Source organism: Rattus rattus, chromosome 11 (genome assembly GCF_011064425.1).
Source record: "Rattus rattus isolate New Zealand chromosome 11, Rrattus_CSIRO_v1, whole genome shotgun sequence".
In the NCBI taxonomy this organism is placed as follows: Eukaryota; Metazoa; Chordata; class Mammalia; order Rodentia; family Muridae; genus Rattus; species Rattus rattus.
This window is the reverse complement of record NC_046164.1, coordinates 65,709,698-65,718,844: the sequence shown is the minus strand read 5'-3', so window position 1 is coordinate 65,718,844 and position 9,147 is coordinate 65,709,698. Positions and strand designations below refer to the sequence as shown.

The 9,147-nt window shown below is 41.0% G+C and overlaps 1 non-coding gene across 1 annotated transcript; it reads right to left on the bottom strand.

Annotated features, from left to right (window-relative positions):
• Positions 1-8,702: 8,702 nt before the first annotated feature.
• On the bottom strand, positions 8,703-8,833 carry LOC116912977. Its single transcript, XR_004389542.1, has one exon. It is a non-coding gene; the product is annotated as a small nucleolar RNA SNORA17 (small nucleolar RNA).
• Between the last annotated feature and the right edge of the window lie 314 nt (positions 8,834-9,147).

The window sequence follows — 9,147 nt, the reverse complement described above, 5'->3', positions numbered from 1 at the left end:
ATATTTTTATGGAATTTTCTCCTTCTCTGTTTTCTCCCCTGATTGTCTCATAACCTTTTGGCTATTGGTTCTCAGTGTCCAACTCTGGACTCATGACTCTCACTTGTCAATCAATCATTAGCATATCCCCTGATTTTCTTGACCCTTCTTGCTCATTTTCCTGATTTCAAGTGTTTCCCTAATTGCATAAAGAATACTAACCCTCTCATCAAAACTAGTTTCCAGTTCTTTTAAGCAAATATTCCCTAAAGCATCCTTCATAAATCCTGCCTTCCTCTGCATCAAGTCTATACCATTTATTTGAATCAGCTAAGGCATTCATCACCTCCCGAAGTTATCCCCTGATATGAGACAGGAGTCTCCTCCACTAAAATTTGAGCTACTTCAAGTAAAATCCTGATTTTACTCATTTAAGTATTAACAATAGGCTGCCAGTCCAGGGCCTACAGCCTAGCAAATACTTAGGAAAAAACAAAACAAAACAGAAAATAGCTCTGCTTCTTTCAGTAGCTTAGACAGAAGCTGTGACCTTGGGAACAACTGTTGCTTTTGTTTTACCAGCCCATTTCCACTTGCTGAAACAACTATTCATGAAGAGCTTGTGAGTATATCCTAAGTTGAATCTGTTAAAAGCCATAGCAGCCATTTAATTAAGCCTAAAATGAAACAGAGAAAGAAAATTCCACCGGAACAATGGTCACTGGGGAAATCACGATTCATACCTACTGGGAAGAGAAAAGAGAAGGGAAGGAATTTATAGTCCCTGAAAGGCTCCTAAATACAGTCCAGGAAGCAGCAGTCTTACCAAGTGGTGGTGTATAACATATTCATTGCCATTTAGATGTGATAATTAGCATTAGACTACTTCAGTGTTCTACAAGAATATTTCATAGAACTCTACTACTTCAAGATGGGTCTTGGGGGACAGTGTTTCCGTGGCCAAACAGATGCAAAGACTCCAGTAATTGGTAGCCTCTTTTTTTTTCCATTCCATTAATCACATTTGCATGCTGAAGTCATTGGGAAGTTTGATGGTAACAGAAGCATGATCTAAAGTCATTTAACTGAGTGTTTTTCAAACTTCCTGGACTGCAGCACTGTGTTTTTCTCCTCTCCAATCTGGAAGTCCTGTGAAACCAATATTCTGTGGTGAATTTCTGGGTTAGCAACAGGAAATGGGGTGCCTAACAGAGTCTATTCTTCACCTCGATGACTAACTTTTAAGATATCTGGGCAGCTCATAAACTCTGCTCTTTAAGTAGATGTAATGGATGAGTAAATGCCACCATCCCATAAGCTGAGCTGTTGTTCATTATTGGATTTTTTTATTCATTTGCTTTGAAAAAAGTGTTTAATAATTTTGGGTTGTATGTGAGTTATCCCTGAACATAGACCCTCTCTTCTTTCTTTAAATATAATACTTTTGCTCATTCCTTAAGAATTCCATACATGCATATAATGTATTTTATGTCCATTTTTCTCTTACCTTACTTCTCCAAGATCAAACCCCACCCTTCCTACTTTACATACACACACACACACACACACACACACACACACATACACACACACACACACAAACACACACACCCACCCTATAGAACCCAATTTGTGGAGTTCTTATACTAGTATGTAGGGGCTCATCTTACTGGGGACCACAATCTTAAAGAAAACTGACCATTCCTCAGAAGCCATCACCTGCCAGTAGCTTCTGAGCCAAAGGTAGGGTTTCATGAGTCCCCCTTCCATCCAGAAATGTTGTTTGGCTTGGTTTTATGCAGGTAGCCATAGGCGCTATAAATTCATGGGTATATAGCCATATAGTTTCCAGAAGACACTGGTTTATTCAGCTCTTCATTAAACTCTCACTCTTCTGATCCTTTTGCCTTCTGATGCAAAAGTATCCCTGAGCCCTTTGTGGGAGTATATGGTGTAGCCGTCTTATTTGTAGCTGAGCACATTGCTAACCACCATTAGATAACATTTCAAAGTCAATTTCCCTTCAAATTGAGATTCAGAAGTTTTGGGTAAGCTGGTGTGGTACACTGAAACTGAGCTATCGTGACAACCAGTATCTTTACCTATATTTAAAGGTAACAAAGGTGAACCTTGGCGAAACATCAGAGAAGGAATTCAGCAGATGCTTAAGCATGAGAGAACTTGTGCTCCCAAAGAGAAGGGAGCTATGATGTCCCGCTGAGCCTTCTATCTTATCTTATAAAATCCTACATCAGACCCTTATTGAGTCCTCAGTTTGGCTTCCATTTATAGGGACTTAAAGATTCTTTTAGCCAAAGAATTATAACTAATAACTGGAATAAAAAACAGAGATGTTTAAGTTTAGCAAACATTTTTTGATTATCTTACATATAAGCAGTCCCTTTGAGAAAAATATACAGCAAGTCTTGCTCTAAAAAATAACTTTGCTTTCTGGAGATACAGTCATGGGTGTGGATTCAGATCAAATATAGCAAGTTCTGGATAAACATGTCTTAGACGATATTATCTAACCCATGATAGATGGTGGTTTTAAAAAATGATTCTGATGTGGATTGTCCTTAAGAGAAGTCATGAAGCAAATATTTTCCAGGGGACGAGGCATAGCATCTTTCAGACAAGGGGGATTTATCATACCAAGAAGTCTATGTAAAAGGTAAGGACAGATCTGTGGAGGAAACTATAAATGTTACAGTTAGAACATGTCCATCCAGGGACCATAGGGTCTCAAGCTAGAGAGCATTAGGTGTGAATTAGTGTTCACTGTGGCATGTGAAAAGCAGGTTTCACGCTAGTGAATCACACACTCAGATTTACATTCTAAAGAGATATTTTTGCAATGGCGCAAAATGAATTTGCTATGGGCAAAACTATAGCAATCAACACAGAGACGGTGGTAATGAACAGCAAATTTTGCTATTAATTATCAAATGCTATACATCAAAGACGTAAATGTGAGTAGCAATGTCTCTAGAATTCTTTTTCACCAATACTTAGATATTATTCCCCTGTTCTATCCCAAAGTTCCAGACTCTTTTGTTTTGTAAAAAATCATATATTTCTCATCTATTGTATACCTCAACTTCCAAAACCATCTGAAATGTAGACTTAATTGCACCTAAACACGATCTATGGATGAGGCCGTCTTGTTGGTGGGGTAACCCTGTCAAGGAAACCAAGAGTTGCAAAATAGGATGTTCCTACAGGACAAAGTTTATTTTTTCTCTTGTGCAAGCCATTTGATTTCTGTAGGTTTGAGGGTTTGCATGTTTAAAAAAAATGGACTGGATCCAAGTTTGTGCTTTAAACATTATGTCCTATAAGGAACTTCCTTGCCAAGGAGGAAACTATCCAGGAAAGCCCAGTATCTGAAGACAGATGTCAGTGAAACTGTTTTGTCAGGACCAAGGGTGAAAATCCCTAATTCTATACCCCACCCCCTTAAGGGAACTCTGAGATGCTTATATAGACTCCTGAAAGTTCTGGGAAGCATAATGTACTCATGATATATCTCAGTGTGTGAGTTAGCCTCATTATAACTTTACATACCTTTGGTGGCTTTCTCGTATACACATTCACTTGCTTCGGGACTCAGAACATGGGCAGGGCTTTTGCTTACAGTTATAGCTATACTCCCCAATGGCTTGGCAGAGATACTGAGTATGTGTTCCAGAGCTCACAACAGGATCCCTACTAGGAACTGTATTAGAGAAATGTCAGAGTCCCTGCACAGAAATACATCTCAGCACAGGTTGGTCTTGAAGTGATGAATGGCCTATCAGATATTAACCTTACTGCTTTGACCTTGGAACCACTAAATTAGGAAACACTCAGCCTCTGTGATTCTTTCTGGTTAGGGGATGTGATAGTGGCACCTCAAGATTACTCAAATTTCTTTGAAAGTTCTAACATACTGGATTCATGTAATACATTCTTATTGTACAAACGCTAATAATTTTTATTTAAAAAAAATCTGTCAATGCTCACACATTCCACGATAGACTCAGAACAGCAAAATGAAAATTTTATTAACAAAACAAGCAAACATTCACAGAACCTTTTAAATTAACGTCACAGCAAAAATGATCAATGCCTCACCATATGGCAAGGCGATCCGAACACAGCATAATTGTATGAAAATTACCACAGAGCTAGCTCTCGGTTGATAAAACGAGTCCAATAACTGTTTTCTCATATTGTTAGAGTGCTTTCCTATTCTCACCACAACACGTGCCACCACCACATTTTCTCTTTTGCACTTGATAAGGGCAAATTGGCGCTGTGGGATGAAACTGGGCTTTGTTCAGTTCCACGGTTCCACCTCCAATTGACTGGAAGAGTTGTACAAATTGTTTTCCCCTCATACGGGGACACTTATCAAGGCCCAACAAGGAAGGTAATACGGGCTACTCACCAGGCAGACAAATCTCTCAAAAGAGACAGCACCAAGCCCCCAGCATAATGAAATGGTGAGATTTTGCCAGTCTGTGGAATAAAGAACTTTCCAAAGCAGATTGCTTAATAAGGGGTACCCAACAGAGTAATTTTGTGAAGTATTTCAAAGAGCTATTCAACTGTGACATTGTAACCTTCCAGAGCTCCCAGGAAGAGCTACTCACTGTACCACGTGGTTTTCTACTTGACTCTGGTTGCTTTTCCTCCTTCACATGCTCAGTACCTCTAACCTTCAATGGAGTTCCCACTTGGTTAATCATTACCAAAACAGCCCTTAAAAAAATTAAACTCCATTTCTAGGCAGAAGCTCAAAAAAAGCATGTGTAACCTGCAGCCAGGCAATGTCTGTTGCTAGCATCAGGTGCATGGCACGCCATTCACATGGTACATTTAAGATGGGTCTCCGAATTCATTTCTTCTCTCTGTCTCCTGGCAGCACAGGCAATTGGAGTTGGAAGATACTCTGTGGTCATTCATCCTTGCTATACAGCAGAGACAAATGAGGAACAGAGGACAGAAGGTATTTTAAGTTCCAACTGCTAGAAAGTAGAGTGCTCAGACAAAAGCAAGAACCCAAGGCTTTTTAGCTGTCTCCATATCCAGAGCTCTCAGATTATAGCTGTGTTCCAGTCATATTATCTTCTATAGGAAATCATGCTAGACATTGCGCTGGAACAGTGATTGTTAAGTCTGTGGGTTCTCAATCCATTTGGTGGTCAAAGGATCCTTTCACAGTGGTCATACAAGACCCTCAGAAAACACACATATATTTATACTATGATTCATAGCAATGGCACAATTACACTTATGAAATATCAACAAAGTAATTTTATGGTCATGGGTCACCACAACATGAGGACCCGTATTAAAGAGTTGCAGCACTGGGAAAGTGGAGGATCACCGTGCTAAAGGAAGAGTCTGTATCGTATAACAAAGATGATCTCCACTCTTCCCCAGAAGAATGTGTTTATTTTCCTGCCTTAAATTGTGTTCCTGTGCAATAAGAACTATGGCATTGGGTTGGGAAGTATTTGTGTGGACACTGCTCTATGTTAGATGTAATCCTTATCAGACCCCATGGATAAACAGCATTGTCTATGTTTTACAGAAGAATTCACTGAAGGCCAAGGGTAGAGGGTGATTGATTGGTTTAAGATTCTGCAACCAAAGTAGTGAAGATCAGGGATAAGGAGTCAAATCTGTATATAGTCAGAGCTACTGATTCCCATAGAGAAGCCCCAGCGAATATAACTCAGCTGTAGCCCAGGATTATAGTTTTAGGAGATATATTTCTGAAAGTGCAATGCTTCATTTATTTTTGTATGCTGTAAATTTGTGAATGACACACCTGGCAGTTTTACATATTTATGGGGTATAGTGTGATATGCACACACACATATGCAAACACATATATCACTATACCCCATAAATATATAAATGCATGCTTTGTGTATTTTGGGAAACATATCCTCCCAAAAGCCAATGCGAAAGTTTAAACACATTTTTCTTGTATTTTCTTTCAGTAGCCTCACAGCTTTTCAGTCTTACCTTGAGGTCTTGGGACCATCTGAGTTTGTTTGTTTGTTTATTCATTTATTGATTCATTTATTTATTGAATATAATGGCAGACACTTGGGTTTTATTGTAATTGGACATCTCTATATATACAATACCATTTTGAAAAGCATTTCTTTTGCGCAACGTGGATCTTACTGATTTTGTCTACAATACACTTGTTTTTAAATGTGTGGGTTTGTCTCTGAGCTTGCTTTCTGCCTTGTTCCATTGGTCTATGTACCGGTTTTCAGGCTGTTAATATGCATTTGGGGACTAGTGTGCTGCCATATGTCCTAAAGTCAGGTGACATAATTCCTAACTGTGTAGTTTTTGCTCAGCAGTGCTTTAGCTCTTTGGGATCTTTCAGGACTCTACTTACATCTTGGAAGTGTTTTTTCTACTTCTATACAAAATATGGTGGTCTTTTTGACAGGAATACCACAAATTGTATTGACCAGTCTGTATTATAAAGACTTAGCATTCAGGCCTTCTGATCTACAAGGAAAAGACACATTCTGTGTTCTGCATCCTCTCCAGGTTCTTTCATCAGTATCTTGTAACTTTCATAAAGAAAACATTCCCTTCCCTGGGAAATTTCATCCTACTGTCTCATAGACTTGGGCAGCTCTTTTGAATAGGCTACCTTGTTAGCTTATTTCTTTAAAAAAATTGATATCGTTCTATTACAAAGCAGCTGAGCCAGAGAGATGGTACAGCAGGTAAAAGCACCTGACGACAAGTCTGTTTACCTGAGTTCAATCCCAAGGTCCACATGGCAGAAGGGAAAACTGTATTCCTAAAAGCTGCCCTCTACTCTCCACATGTACCTCACAGCACAGCACAACACACACACACACACGCGCACACACACACACACACACACACACACAAACACATGAATGAGTGAATGAAATTTAAAATAGAAAATGAAATTGATTTTTGTTTATTTCAACTGTATACCTTGTAATCTTATTAAGTTTCGTTTTATTTCTAACAAGTTTCTGATAGCATCATTATGTTTTCCCATGCATAAACTCTTGTTGTTCATAATCAGAGATGATGTAACTTCTTCCTCCATTTATATACCCAACACATTCGTTCTTGTTATATAGTTTGAAAACAAAAACTTTTTATTGGTTCTTTGTGAATTTCACAACATGCACCCTAATCCCATTCATCTCCCCTTGCCTCCTCCACCCTTGCAACCTGCCCCCCTAACAGAGAAAAATATGTCAGTGTGTAAGCTGTAGTGTGGCACCGTGTAGCCCACAATATTCCCTATTGTCCATATGCTTTTGCTTGCAAATGTTCATTGCATTGGCTCCTCTGTTTGATGTGAGACCTCTGGCTTCTGCTAATCTATCAATACTGGATCCTCCCTGGGCATTCTCTCAGATATTCTGTTGTTTCCCTGTATCATGGAGATCCTGTAGTTTTGGATTTGTAGGACTGGCCTCTTCATGTACTCTAGTAGTTCATCTATGGGGTAGGTGTTGGGGTAAGTATATTCAAAGCCTCACAGTTATCTGAGATGGCTTTCCCACTCTCATGCACTTTAGGGCCTGCTTACTGGCAAGCCCTGTAACTAGGGACAAGGCAGGGGAGGAGGGTGTCTCTCTGTCATCCCCACTGTAACACATCGGATAAGAAGCAAGGCTGAATTTCCTGCATCCCTGCTCTTGGGCCAGCTCATCTGCAACCCCCATGTCCAGGGCCAGCTCTACTGTGCTACCCAGGTAGGTTTGGGGGCCTGCTTTCCTCAGTACTGTAGCAGGATAAATCTCTTGCTCTCATCCCCAGGGCCAGGTCTCCCACCTGTTGAGGGGGGAAGAAGGGGGACTGTATTCTCCCTCATCTATGCCATTACATGGGAGACAAATAATAGGGTCAGCTCTCCCATGATCATACCCTTGGGCTGACTCATACACAATTCACACAATTTGTGGGGCTCACTCATTAGAGTATTGTAGCTGGCTAGGGACAGGGTCAGCTTGCCTGCTTTTAAGATGCTAGGGTCAGCTCTCCAACAATGCCTAGATGAGGGTTGAGGTCAGGTCTGCACAGCTCTCAGACATCAACATGTGCCTGTATAGCAGCCCAGGCCATGGGCATCTGTCTGTCCTTTGATAGTAACAGACCCCTGCTCAAGCAGGCCACAGAACCAGATGTGGACCCCAGTGGTAGCACAACCAGGATATCACCAGATATTCACACCAGACTGTTCCTCACTGCCCTTGAGTCTCCAGTACTATCTCTTCATTGTGCCTACAGTCTTCTGTTTCTCTTTCTCCTCCATTTACTTGTTCCCCTTAGTGGAACTCAGGGTCTTGTGTGTCTGGGATCATCTCAGGAGTTGTCATTGGAGTGCTATGGCCAGCTTCTGCACTATGGCACTGGGCAGGGGTCATCTTGGGCATAGTCTGACCCCCACCCCCAGGTGAGTGTGGCACTGAACTGGCTTGCTCCTAACCAGGTGAATGGCGTTGGGCTGGTGGTTGTCTTAGGCTAGCTCCTTACAAGGCCCACCCAAGTGACCCCTTGTGAGGATCATGTGTCTTAGGCTTATACTGGCCCAGATCCAGGAGTATCAGAAGGAGTTCTTCTAGTCTTTGGCTTGCTCCTTGTTCTGGGAGCCTGTCTAGGCCTGCAAGGAACGGGACTGGTGGTCATCTCAGGTTTGCTTTTTTTCAGGGATTGCTAGGTTACTAATCATTCAGCTGTTTCTAGGTCAGAACACTGAGTGTAGACATAACCTCTCTCCTCTCTGCCACCTACAAATCACATGTGACACAGCAACCACACCTGTAACACCTCCAGGGACAGATATAGGACAAATCTCAAAGCAAACATCCTATATCAACACATCATTCAGTAGAGTGAATCTACTGGTGGACACCCAGAGTCAAAGCAGGTATTAAGATACCAACATCAGCACTGGCTAGGGTAGGCCTGTCTCTTTCCAGAAATGAGATGTCAGTACAGACAGAGCAAAGCTTGTAGTTTCTGTTTTCTACTGATGTTTCCATAGCTCCCCTTTATAGCATTCATGTCTCTTAACTTCCAGCATGTCTTTGTTCCAACAACATCAATTAGTGGTATCCCTGAGGACCTTATACCAACTGACTACAGGACAACAGC